The sequence below is a fragment of the Protopterus annectens genome, chromosome 4.part0, assembly GCF_019279795.1.
Source record: "Protopterus annectens isolate FY-2018-M chromosome 4.part0, PAN1.0, whole genome shotgun sequence".
In the NCBI taxonomy this organism is placed as follows: Eukaryota; Metazoa; Chordata; order Ceratodontiformes; family Protopteridae; genus Protopterus; species Protopterus annectens.
In genome coordinates, this window is record NC_056733.1 from 694,556,041 (window position 1) to 694,569,933 (window position 13,893).

At 39.5% G+C, this 13,893-nt stretch overlaps 1 protein-coding gene across 2 annotated transcripts in view; it reads right to left on the reverse strand.

Moving 5' to 3' along the window:
* MORN3 (MORN repeat containing 3) overlaps window positions 1–13,893 on the reverse strand; it is an 814,260-nt gene that overhangs the window by 350,744 nt on the left and 449,623 nt on the right. The window lies entirely within an intron of this gene.

Consider the following 13,893-nt stretch of genomic DNA (forward strand, 5'->3'; position numbering starts at 1 on the left):
CTGGTGGTGTGAATATCCTTGGTGAATATGGACACTCCTCCACCTTTGGTGTTTTTGTCCTGGTTTTGTGGCCGAAAAGTGTGGTAAGAGTTGTAGTCTGATATTGCAGGGGTGCTCTCTGCACCCTTGAACCAGGTCTCATTTACTGCACAGATATCGATGTTCTCCATTTTTAGGACTAGGGATACTGGATCCCCTTTGAATGACACCAGAAGCTTAGCCAATTGTTGAAGTCAATCATTTTGTCCTTATATTGTGGTATCATTCTGGGTGAAGGCAGGATGCTACTCAGGGCCAGGGTCATACCTGCATGGGCCACATGATCCGATAGCTCCTCCATGTCTCTTTTCATGTAGTCCAGGTAGGTACATCTCAAGTCATTCACTCCAACATGGACAATGACAGAGTCATATTTGTACTTGTGGAGTGACTTGAGTGCATAGGTTATGTGGTGGATCCTGGCACTCGACAGGCAGCTGACTGTAATTTTCTCCTTGTTCTGTCTGGTGAGTGGGACATCAGTGTGCCTGACTATAGCGTCACCTATGACTAAAATGTTAGGTACGTTGTCTTGCTTTAGGCACTGTTGCTGGGTGGCACACTGGTGTTGTGAGCTATGTGGCACTTTGGTTGTGATTGGTGTTTGCGTTTCAGCTTCAGAGGTCCTTGTTGCTTGGGCAGGTTACAGTTAATGGCCTCTGCATATGTGGATTTAATGTTGCTATGTGTGGGTGTTGGTGGTGTGGGTTTAGAAGGGCTATATGCTGCTTGAGGTGTAGTGCGGGTGTTAACCTTCTCCTCTTGACTGTCTAGGACAGTCTTTGGTGGAGAGAGCTTTGCTTCCAGTTTGGCTATGTAAGTGCATCTCTCACAGGTTGTAGTGTTGGGTTGTAGGAGGAGAGGGTTGTCTATATACATGAGGCAATTGCTGCATTGTCCCAGTATGCCAAGATTCACCAGGTGGACAGGAGAAATAACCGGAAGCTGACCCTTGGACATGCCTGGTTTGGTGCTTTTTTGTAAAGTACAGGAGCTGTTTTCCCTTGCCTTAGCAAGGTACTTTGCAATTATAGGCTGTTTAGTGCCTACAATTAATTTCTCCTTATTAACAAGGAGGGTTGAGTGTTTGTATCAGTTTATAGATTCCTAGTGCTTTCCAGCAGGTATTAGAGCAAGTGCTAGTCACAGGGATACTTAAAGGTAAAATGAAAAAAAAAATGGTTTATCCTAAACACTGCAGTGTGCACTGGGTAAGTTAAATATGAAAGTAGGTAACTTAAGTTTTACCTGTCTAAAAAGTTAAGTTTTAGTGGAGAATCACTATTTTTAAAACAGCAAGAAAGATTGAAAGGGGGTGGTCACTTTTGTATTCTGGTACTATGGAATACAGCAGGATGGCCTATAAATTTAAATAGTTGAAGGGGAGTGATTTCACAAAATGATAATGTTGTGCTTACTCACACAAGCCAGTGAAAGCAGAGAGATATATGATCAAATTAACATAAGAGGCAGGCAACTAGAAAGACAGTGGTATTTAAGAACACGACAGTAAGCAGGTGGGAGGGTGGAGAAAAAAATTCTGCCTGACTCACAAGAGACAGAGCTGTGGTCTCTTTTGAAGTTTTAATATGCAGTTAAAAGCAGAATACAAGTAAAACACAAGGTAAAGAAAACAAATCACAGTATTCAAAATATAAAAAGGCAATAAAGTAATACAAAATACAACAAATAAAAAGCAAACTGAACTTTCCTTCACAGCAAAGTGTAGCAGAGTCTGGGTGAGCCTTTCTAGTAAACTCTATTTTCCTTTTTTTAATTTTTATGTGCTGTAGTAGCTGTCTGCCTTCTAAATTTGTGTATTAAATATCCTGTAAATATTTATGAGCTATAATAGTTTACTAAAACCTATGCTTTCCTGTATTTCAGATCTTTATCTTTGCATATTTTGTCAGTGTCCTTTTAACTTTCTATCTAATGTACAATAAGTATGTAAACTGCATGGTAATCTGTAAATGAATTATCAAATTGTCTACCGTGTTATGCCTCGAATATAATTTAGATAACTTATTTTAATAAGTCTGTTTCAAATAATTCTGTCACTTCACATAATTTGTGAAGTGTGATGTAATTGCATGTTGTAACTGAGTACAGATGTTATATTCTGAAATCCGACTGAAATATACTACACTGAACTCATAACCGAGTATGAATGTCATATTTTGAACCTTGACTGAAATTTACATATGCATATTTATACTGACCATTTAAAATAACTGTGTCATAAGAAGACATTGTTGTCTTTTGAAAGGCCGGTAAAGAGGTGTGTGGCTATTACTCGTATTTTATTGGGAATTACGTCAGTGCAGCGACCTCTATTTTTAATGAATGGGAATAAGTAGGAAGTAATAGAGTAAATGCCCCATTGGTTAGAAAAGACTCTGGCAATTTTTAACAGCCTAGGATTGGTCAGATAGAAGAATTATCGAGAATTATCGATATTAATGGGATACCCCTTTTGGATTTTAAAAGGAAACACTTGACCAGGATTTAATAGAGTGATTGGGTGATAGTTGTTTAAAATACGGACACTCAGGACCCAATATTCAGGATCTGAAGAAGGCATTATGCTGAAAGTGCTTGTCCTGTTTCTGACTTGTCAGTTGGATCGTTTATTTATTTTATTATTTTGTTTGTCTATGTTGATATGCTCCTTGTTGTTCTTTCCTGCAGTATTTTAGTCTTTCTGGGAGGGTTCTTTAGTGTTGTTTACCGGATTTTTATTCATAAGTTTATGCCTTACTCTGGATTATCCCAGTCACAACTGAGGTACTGGAGGCTGTTTTCCTTTTTTGTGTCATGTTTTTTTCCATTTTTGTGCAAGGCTGGGTGACTGATGCTCTTGACTGTATTTAAAATTAAACTGGACAATCAACTTGGAAATGATTTAGCAATATTTGCAAAGCACAAAACACAGTATCAGGTCCTTAAAGTAACATTTGCAGCTTTAACAATTATAAACTGATAGCATTGCTTGCTGCCCTGACTTAATTTACATTTCTTCTGCATGAAACAAACATATGCTGCTAATAAATTCTTGTAAGTCTCTAAGCAAGTAATGAACTAAACCAATGCTACTAATAAATACATTGCTTGTTGTCCTGACTTTATTTGCATTTTTCTGCATGAAATAAACAAATTCTTGTTAAGTATGTAAGCAAATTGATAATGCACTACAGTGAAATAGAAAGGGTGTAACTTTACTGTTAGATCAAATGGAAACCTCAGTGCCTCTGTTTTTTCCTTTCATAACCTCAAATGAAACTAAAGTAGTAATCTTACATGCTATAAGATTACAACACTTTTTTGCATTTCTGCATTTTTGTAAAATTAATCTAAACTGTTGAACTTTCTATATTTACTCAGTGACCCTCTGGTCGTAACATAAATCCCCACCCACTGTCTTAACATAGCCATTTCTTTAGCTGATGTCATTTATTTATTTTTATTTTAGTACTAATGAATGCTGCAAGGATTTATCATTACTGTCTACAATTTTCCTGGATAAATAGTAAGAACTATAACTGCATAAACTGTCACTAAAAATATTAAAGTGATCTTTACCATATTGTTTTATGGCATACAGTACTGTCTTTAATTCAGCTTGCTGAGCTGGCCTGTAATCTGATATGGTGTGCTTGGTAAACTGCAATATATACAATTCTGAACTGTTTACATATACACATTTATTACTAGAGTTGAACTAATCTGATTCTGGAAATTTACTTGTCTGTCCTTATAGGTTCATAGGTAGGTACTAGGTTATCGGCCCAAGGGCCTACGTAAGCCTAGCCAACAAGGTTCCCTGGCTTACGCCACCCAAGAAAGTTATTTTCCTGTTCCACTGTTGAGCAGAGACACAGAAGTGATCCCCGGGGTGTATTTTCTATTTCCCATCCACTCATCAAGATTTTTCTTGAAGAGTGCTAATGAAGAACTTTGCTTGACATAGATGGGTAGCCTGTTCCAGAGTATGGGAAGTCTCTGGGACAGGAATCTATCCCTACAGCATGTCCTGTTTATTGTGGTGACAAGGTTTAGGTCCCTAGAGCGTGTTTATACAAATATGTGACATTTCTTTATATAGCATAATTCTGGAAGTTTACTTGTCTGTCCTTTATACAGGTATAACATAGTCCTTTATACAGGTATAACATAGCAGTTGAACCCTGTGCCTTTAATGACATGTAGTATTTATGATACATTTTTTTCCTTGCATGGGATCTGAACTTTTGACTGTACTGTCACTTCTAAAATGTAGCACTCACTTTAAATTTTAGATTCTGTAAACAAGGAAAAATAAAAGTTATGTACTGACCATAACATTCCATCTGTGTTGTCCATTTTCATTTTTCCTCAATTAATGGGTCCAGATCCAACCCTTGGGTCCAACTCTGCCGCTTTCTTTAGATTCTAAGATCTGACTCCCTAGCTCCCTTACCCATACTGCCCCTGATCACTGAATCACCTCAGATCGAGTTTACTACTACTATGCAATATCTCAGGAAAAAGTTTCTTACTGAAAAAGGCTAAGACAGAATAGTGATAGCTGAAGGATTAGGAGCTCAAGCAGGAACAATGGTTCCTAATAAGAATTCTATTAGGTCACTCCCAAAGACATGGATAGGGGGAATTTGGGAGGGGAGTTTGAGGAAGAATGAAAATGGACAGATGGAATGTTGTGGTGAGTACATAACTTTTATATCCGATGTTGTCATTTTCATTCGTTCTGCAATGAATGGGACAGAGTCCCCAGCTGCAATTACTTTGAGTGGCCCTCATAGAAGGATATTCCAGAGCACCGCAGAACTGAATGATGCTCTATTTCTAGAAACAATGTCCAATTTGTAATGAGAAATAAAGGTATGAGCATTAGACCAAATGGCAGCTGCACAAATATCAATGGAAGATGTAGCCCAAAAAGCAGCTGATGTAGCCATTGACCTAGTTGAATGTGCCTTTGGCGGATTTGGTAAGGTTAGCCCTTTCAAGAAATAAACATAAGAAATACAATATATTGTCCATTTTGCTAAACTAGTCTCAAAACAGATTTTCCCATCTTGGTGTTAGAAAAGGAAACAAACATCTGATCTGTTTTTCTTAACTCCTTAGTTCTACATAGGGAAAAACAAAGTTGTCTATGTACATCTTAGGAAATGAAGGGTATATTATCCTTTATTCTCAAATTTTGGAAAGAAAACTGGAAGGTTAATGACTTGGTTGATGTTTGATTCATAGGCCACTTTAGGTAGAAAGGAAGGATTAGTGCACAGGGTAACCCTATCCTTTTAAAAAAATCAGATACTGTGGTGCAAAAGAGAGTGCTTGGAGTTCTGAAACTCATCTAGCTGAAGTAACCAGCACAAAAAAGACAGTTTTCCAAGAAAAACTTAAAAGTCTACTTTGGCTGAGGGTTCAAACTGAGGATGTACTAGAGATTGCAATACCAAAGTCAGATCCCAAGGCGAAGTAAGATCTTGAACTGGAGGTCTAAGAAAAAATGTACCTTCCACAGCTTAGTTGAAGCTAAAGGAGAAGCTTTATTGTCAATGAGATAGTTGGAGGTAGCTGCTAACTGTACTTTAATGGTAGAGAAACTTGCCCCAGTATGAAAAATAGAGGCAAGGAAATCTAAAATAGTTAGGACTGGAGCAGTAAAGGGATCAAAGCCTCTTTGATGTGCCCACAAAGAACATCTTTTCCATTTACTCTTATAAATCATTTTGGTTGAAGTTTTGTGGGGGAAAACGAATTTGGTGAACTAGGAAGGAAAGCCTAGACTGTCTAGCCATCACTGGAACTGGAGAAACCATGCGGTCAACCAGAGGCCTGCACTGTCTGGATGAATCATCCCTGATGGGTGTGACAGAAGATTTGGACTGGGGTCCAGTGTCCATGAAGGACATACTAGGTGAGACCATAGGAAGGGAAACCACACTTGCTGAGGCCAGAAGGGGGTAATGCAGATTACTTTGCTCTTCAACCGACTGGCTTTCTGAAGAAACTTGGGTATTGGGGTAGAGGAAGGTAAACATAAAGGAGACCAGAGGGATAAATGTGGATGAGAGTATCTCTCAGTGACTGTCTCTGAGGAGGAATTAGGGCAAAGAACCTGCTGCATTTGTTGCTAAAGGGAGAAGCGAACAGACTGCAGCATGATTAACCCTCATTTGCAGAAAATCATCTTTGACACTGATTGACTGACAGACCACTTGTGAGGAGTTAGGATGGTCCTGCTGAGCTTGTCTGCTAATATGTCAGATTTCCTGGTATGTGCGTCTCTACTAGAAAGCTGTTGGAGGAGATCGCCCATTGTCAAACTCTCATTTCTTCTCAGCACAGGGGGTAATCTGGTTCCCCCCTCTTTGTTGATGTACCAGAATACTGACATTTTGTCTGTCTGAATAGCAATAGTCCCTGGTGGAAGAGTACTCTGGAGGGCCTGCGATGCTTTTAGAGTTGCAGGCCCTCCAGAGTACTTTATTTGATAAGCGTAAGGTATTGAGATTTTTATAGGGGATTATGAGGTTAGAGAGTATTGGAGTTTTGTTTGGTTCATTAAGGACCTTATGGGCAATGGTAAGTTGGTTAAATTGAAGATGATTCTGTAGTTCAAGCCAACCAAGGTGTTTTAGAGTGTGACAGTGATGTGTTCTGAAGGGGTTTCCAGTGGTAAATCGGGAAATGTTATTATAGGAGCTAGCTAGTTTGAGCAGGTTGTTTTTAGTTAGGTTTGTGTAAACTGGTGAGGCACAGAACAGTATAGAGATTAGAAGTGAGTGGGTGATAGTGGTTCTAGTTGTAGAGGTACGGAAGGGTCTAATCCTATACAGGGAGCCCATTCTTCTGTTAACTTTTTTTATAGTGTTGTTAATGTGAGAGTCAAAATTAAGGCTATCTATTGTAATTCCAAGGAGTTTGGTGTTGGAGTCAGGAGAAATGAGGGTACCATTATTAGAAATGACTGAGAAGTCTAATGGTGTGGACTTATGGGTAGTAGTAAAGAGTAGGGGTTTTGTTTTTTTGGGATTCAAGAGGAGACAACGCTTTAAAAACCATGACTCTACTGTGTTAAACATCTTCTGAGTTATGGATTGTAGTTCAGAGGGAGAGTTGGCTGTGCAAATAAGTGTAGAATCGGCTGCATATTGTATGCAGGTAGCTTGTGGAATAGCTAAATGCAGATCATTTATAAATATTGAGAAAAGTAGAGGACCTAGAATTGAGCCCTGGGGGACACACAAGGTGACTGGCAGGAGGGATGATAGATTATTATCCCAGAGCACCACTTGCTGCCTATTGCTGAGGTAGGAAGTGAACCATTGTATTGCTAGTGAGTCAAAAGAAAGTGATTTTAGAATGTTTATAAGCAAAGGGTGGTTAACCATGTCGAAAGCTTTTGAAAGATCAATAAAGACAGCTGGAGAGAGATTATTATTACGGTTTCTGTTAATAGAATCAGTGAAGGAAAGAAGGGCAGTAGTGGTGCTATGGAATGGCCTAAAACCATGCTGGGTATTGACTAGTAAGTTATGCTGAATTAAATGGTTAAGTAGCTGGAGATGAATGCATCTTTCCATGATTTTAGCTAAAGGAGATAGTAGAGCTATAGGTCGGTAGTTGGAGTATTCATTTGAGTTACCCCCTTTATGTAGGGGAATAACATGAGAAATTTTCCATATGGCTGAGATGGTTCCCTCCCTTAGGGTTCTGTTTATAAGAATAGATATGGGATAGGCTACAGATGTAGCTGTTTTTTGCAAATGTTTAGCTGGGATCTGGTCAGCAGAAGGAGTACAATGCTTCCGTTTTTGGATGAGTTTGTAAATAAAATTAGTAGAGATGGGTTGTAATTTGAAATTGGGAATAGGGCTATTATTGTAGATAGGAAAGCTAGAGTTATCAAGGAATAGTTGGCTGGCCAGGGATTGTATAGCCTCAGTAAAGAAGGTATTAAAGGTGTTAGCGATTTCAATTGGGGTCTGGAGATTAGTGTCTGTTGGGCTTGGTGTACTGGAGTGACCAGGGTTTAGGAGTCTGTTGATACTTGCCCAGAATTTCTGTGGATTATTTTGCTGTGTTTGCTGCATTTTACAGTAGAAGTTTTTTTTTATCTGAGAGTATTGCTTTTTTTGTCAAATTTCTCAGTTGTTTAAATACTTGTTGATCTGCTGTAAGTTTAGTACTTCGCTACCTATCCCAGGTTTTATTTCTGAGTAGGATTTTTTGCCTGGTTTCTTTAGAGAGCCAAGGAGCTGGTTTTGATCTAATTCTGATGGTACGCTTAGGTGCATGGTGGTCTAGGATAGTTAAGAATTTAGAGTTGAAGTATTTGACAGCCTCTTCAAGTGGTAGGGCTTTTAGGGAAGACCAATTACAAGCAGTAATTTCACTTTGGAATAGATGTATGTTAAAATGCTTGTTGCTCCAAATTGTCCGAAATGTTGTGGGGTGGGCAATATCAATCTTTTCCCTGATTATGTAGGTCAATGAGTGGTCACTTACATCATCAGGGAAGGTCCCTACCTTATAAGTTTGTTGAAAGTTGTTTGTAAGAATCAAGTCTAAGGTAGTCTTTTTTTTATTTGGTTTGTTAACTCTAGTGGGGGAGGTAATGGTTTGAGAGAAGCCATGAAAGTTAATACGGGAAATAGGATGGTCAGTATTGATGCTCTTCCAATCAATATTTAAGTCACCTAGGATTATAGTTTCTTGAGGGAAGGATGATGTGACCCAGCATAGTATATTCTCTAGTGTAGTGATGTTGTTCCCAGGAGGTAAATAGATACAGATAACATTTATGGATTTATTAGAATTGATCTGTATTTTGGAGATGAGTATTTCAGCATTATTTTCCATAGGAGGGTTGTAGGGTGAAGAGATGACTATTAGGCCTTCTTTGAATAGAATTGCTACTCCTCCACCCTTTCTTTTGTTACGATCACGTCTCAATATATTATAGCCTGGAGGTGTGATTTCATTATCATGGGTTCCAAGTTTTAACCATGTTTCTGCCAAACAAAGGATGTCAAAGGAGTATACATCCAGGAAAGCATGGAGGTGAGCCACTTTATTATTTAAGCTGCGGATATTGAAATGAGCTATTAGGAGTGAGTTGGGAAGTTTGGTAGGGGAGAGTGGGGTAGTAGGATTGGGAGTATGAGAATTAGTGGTAAGGACATTGGCTGGGCCAGGATTAGGATGGATATATCCATCCTCTAAGGATAGTCTTTTCAGTCTAAGTAAAGGATTATGTGTGTTACCAATTAGATATTGAACTTTCCTGGTTATTATATTATATTTAATATGGGACAGTCTGTGGTACTTTGATAGAAGGCAGCTTAGTGTGGAAGTTATATTTATATGCTAGTGAGAGATTGTATGGTTGTTTGTTTATAAGGATAGTGAAGTTGAGAAAAATTTAGATGTGTAAATGAGGTTAAGAGAGAAGATGTTAAGAGATAAGATGAGGTGAGAACAATTATAAGTGTGGCAATGCGAAGTATTTTGGTAGGAGTATATTTAGCTAATGTGGGCATGATGCTTAGTCCGATTATGGGAGCTAACAAATAGGTAGGACTGATGTAAGTCAAGTAAAGATATAAGAGTAGGTTATGTTACTTTAAGTAGAGGGAGCTTATGATTGGATATGTGGAGGAAGGGCGTGGTGTAAAAGGTTAGGTTAGTAGATCAATTTGATTTGTTGGTTTGGAAAGAGGGTGTGGCTAAGAGGTATAAGTCTAGGACCTCTGGGGGTGGATGGGAATTGGGGGTAGGGTAGGGGAGCGGAGTGAGCCATACTGCGAACGGAGCAGGTAGAGACAAGAGAAGGAAGAAGCATAAGAAGAAGAATCAATCAGTGAAAGAAGCTATATATGATGGATATGATCCTTTGCATCCAAAGTGCCGGCTGCCCAGGCTTTTGGTTGCAAATATGAGCACTCCACCTGCCTCCAGAGAGGGACCCCTGACTGCTTCCAGAGAGGGACAGTTGGGTAACCTTCAGGAGCACTAAAAAGGCCTGGCCGAGAAAGAATCCTGGGAACCTTGATTCTGCTGACTCCCTCTACCACGAGGGTGGCATCTCCCATTATAGTTATTTCCCTCTATGCCTCTGGGGGAAAATCTCCATGTGATTCCTGGAAAGGCCCCTTGGATTTTCTGAACCATGCTTTCTTACCACCACATTGATTCCTGGAAAAGGTTCTTTGTGGGGTAGAAAAATGGATTCCCACAGCAGAAAATGTCTTCCCATTCTTCTCACTGTGGGACAGCATCTCTAACTGTTGGTCCCAAGAGAGATGATCCACCAAAGGCAGCATTGATGAATGATGCTTTAAAGGGCTCCACAAAATCAAATAGCAGCATCCAAGCATATCTCCTACTGGCTATGCCTGAGCTGGCAGCCAGTGAAGAATCTTCAGCTGTGTGTGAGATTAACCTCATGGACGCATTAGTAATGGATTGCCAGTCATGAAGAAAAATATTTCTGTTCCTCTGCACCCATGGACCCTGGGGGAGAGTTAGAGAGTTCCTTGATTAAGTCCCTCTGTAACTTTGTGAAATGCACCAAATAATTATTCGACTGTAAAATGAAGTTCCCTGATACATACACTCGCTTCCTGAATCTGTTCAACACCACAGACTCCTTGTTAGGGGATGAACATAGAACCTCTGTTCAGCCAACTCATTTTTAATAGCTGCTGTAATGACCATGGGGCATCTACAGGAACACCTTTTTTCCACTAAGAATCTTATCTAGGTGCTTAAGTTCATTTCTATGGAGTCTGGTTCCTTCCATGTTCTGTGGGAGACCAGGTCTAGCAGCTCATTTGCAGGTGGGGTAACACAAGATATAGATGGTTCAGACCCAACAACTTCCAAAAAACACTGATTCCTCCTGGGAAGGGGGGTTGGACTGACCAACAACCTTTTTGGTGAAGGATCTCTAAAATGTTCTCAAATCAGACATCCTCAGGTGGAGATCCAGGGGACTCTTCTCCTTCATCAAAATCAAAGTCTTCTGTGAAGGATTCCTATGGAGAATCCAGGTGTCTCCTTCTGCACAATCTCTTCCAAGGGACCTCTTCATTGGGGTGCTCTGGGTAAATGTCAGAAGAGAATAGGAAGTTCCCTCGTGGAAGCTATTTGGAAGCTCACCTGGGCTGGCTTTCCCTGAGGTGTAGGATGAGAGATTTCAGACACAGGATCCAAGGTAGGCTGGGGGCATGGATCCAAAGAAGGAAGAGTCAAGGTCTGTCTAGGTAAAGGCAATACCCTCTCCACCATCTCGAAAGCTGAGGGCCCAGGAGATGCCGAGGTCAATCCTACCAGAGCTGAGACTCTTGGATCAGACAGCCCCCAAGGCTCCCAAACCCTTGGATCAGAAGGGGGAGTTACAGTCAAGCTATCTAGCGAGGAAGCTCTGAGAGGAAACAATGGCTCCAAAAAGTTTCAGAGTTGAGGTTAACCCCTCAGATCCGGCACTGATTCTTCAGCTTTGAGAGCCATCATGCTGCAACAGGGTCAGAGCTGATCAGGTCAGAGAAGTTGTCAGAGTCAAGGATGCTAGGACCTTCAGATCCAATGGTTCACATCCTTTGCATCTGAGGACTCCGAAGCCATGGGTCGGATTGGAGAAGGAGCATGTACAGGCTGGAAGGTAAGTTTAAGGCTCATGGATCTGGTGGGAGCCAGAGCCAGTAGAACCCCCATCTGGATCTGTGTCCTGATAAACTTCCTCATCATCCTGTCCACCTCCAACTCAGAAACACTCCTGATGGACCTAATCGAAAAGGAAGTGGATGGTGGCCTTGAAAACTTTTGGGGGGGGGTCTCTTGGAAGAATGGAGACCTCAAAGTAGGAGATACCCACTCCAGGGAAAATCTCAGAAAACATATCTGAAGAGACTTAGTACCTACAGGTATTAAATATGAAGCTTTTGGATCCGAGGTCTTGGGTACTTTTGCAGAAGACTGTGAGGAAGGTATTGACTGTGGTGACTTGGATGAAGAGCATTTCCTATGCTCTTTAGCCTCTTTAGATTTTTGAGAGGGGGCTTGAACCCCTGACAAAGATGTACCAGTAGAAGGAGCTGAAGCTGGAAGAAGTCCTTTGAAGATTAATTTATTCCTATGGTCACTTAACGCCCTGATATTAAATGTCACACATATAGAGCAGAAGGTGTCCAGATGTGTGGCTCCAAACAGTACATGCGCTCCCTGTGGACATCAGAGTTTGGGATCTTATGCCCACAGGAAGAGCACTTTTTAAATCTGGGAGGCTTATCAGCCATGCTGAAAACACAAAAAGTTGGAGAGATCAACAATCACAAAAAATAAATAAATAAATAAATAAATAAATTCAGCTGGTGCCTCTCTGTTTACCAACTCTGTTGGTAAAATTTGGAATAACCTTCCTGCAGACATTACCCTAGAATCTACCCTAAGTCAATTCAAGAAAAGCCTAAAACAGTATTTTAAGTCACACTGGCTATGTCCTTGCTCTAAGCCTGACTAGTACTTGCACTATTATTGTAAGGTAACATTTCCATGACTGCTCTACTGGATTGTAATTTCTAAGATTTTTACCTTATCTAACCTTTTTTTTAAATTGTACAACTTTCTTATTACTATAGACTGTTACTAACATGTTTTAAGTTTTATGTAATGTCTTTCTGTTTGTACCTTGGAGCCTTTCTCCCCGGGTCTCCGGTGAAAATGGACATGTATCCAGTTGGACTATCCCGGTTAACAAATGTAAAATAAAATAAAATAAAATAAAATAAATAAATAAATAAATAAATAAATAAATAAATAATTAAGAGAATTTTTTTTTTGAAAAGAAGGGTTACTAACTATGGTATCTAAAGAATACCTCAAAAGAGGTGGAAATGGAAGGGTTATAAAGTTTATGATTTACCCTATGATCAAAAAGGAATTGAAAAGGAAGTAAGGGAGGTAATATAAAGAACTTAGAGTTTTAAAACTAAACTCACAGCACAATATTTCCCCAAGCTCGAGAAGTCACAATCCTGTCCAATCTTGAAGAGTGGCAAATGAAATCGAAAGTAATTCAGTGATCAGAGGCATTATGAGTAAGGGAGGAGCTCGAGAGTAGGATCTTAGAATCTAAAGAAAGTGGCCAAGTTGGATTCAATGGTCGGATCTGAACCCATTCATTAAGGAACAAATGAAAATGACAACATCAGATAATCACTTAATATCTGTGAATGATTTTTATCTCTGGCTGCATCAACAAAGGTCTTAATGTCTGCTAAAGAAAATAATAACGCCAACAATTCATTTGCCAAATTTGTAACTGTAAACCCTTTATTTTATGAATTAACTTGACTGTCATTTCTGGTTTACCGTACAAAACATGCAATTCCAGAATGATAAATGTGTTCTGTTACCATTTTTCCATACTATGCATTTCCAGTTCAGTATATCTTTATGAGCACTTTAGATGTGTCCACTGAACTGGGATTTCTTTATCTTTAGCCCATAAATCAGCATGTTCCATAACCAGTTCTCCAAATTCTGTATATTTGCACAATCTACTGCATGAAAATTCTTACAAGTGTCATCTGTGTGCACTACTGAACATTCTGTAGCATTTTTATTTTTCCATAAAATCTCGTTACTGAAGTCTAAAGCATATAACTGATGACATGCCCATACCTAGTACAGAGCTGTTACACTTCCAACTGTTAGCTGATGTAATTTTTGACCCTTTAAATCCTGACAAAATTGCATCTGTGTCCTCTAATAAAAGATCTGTTTGTAAGTGAAGTTGATTTGTCTGTATTAATCAGTACATTATTCCATATTTTT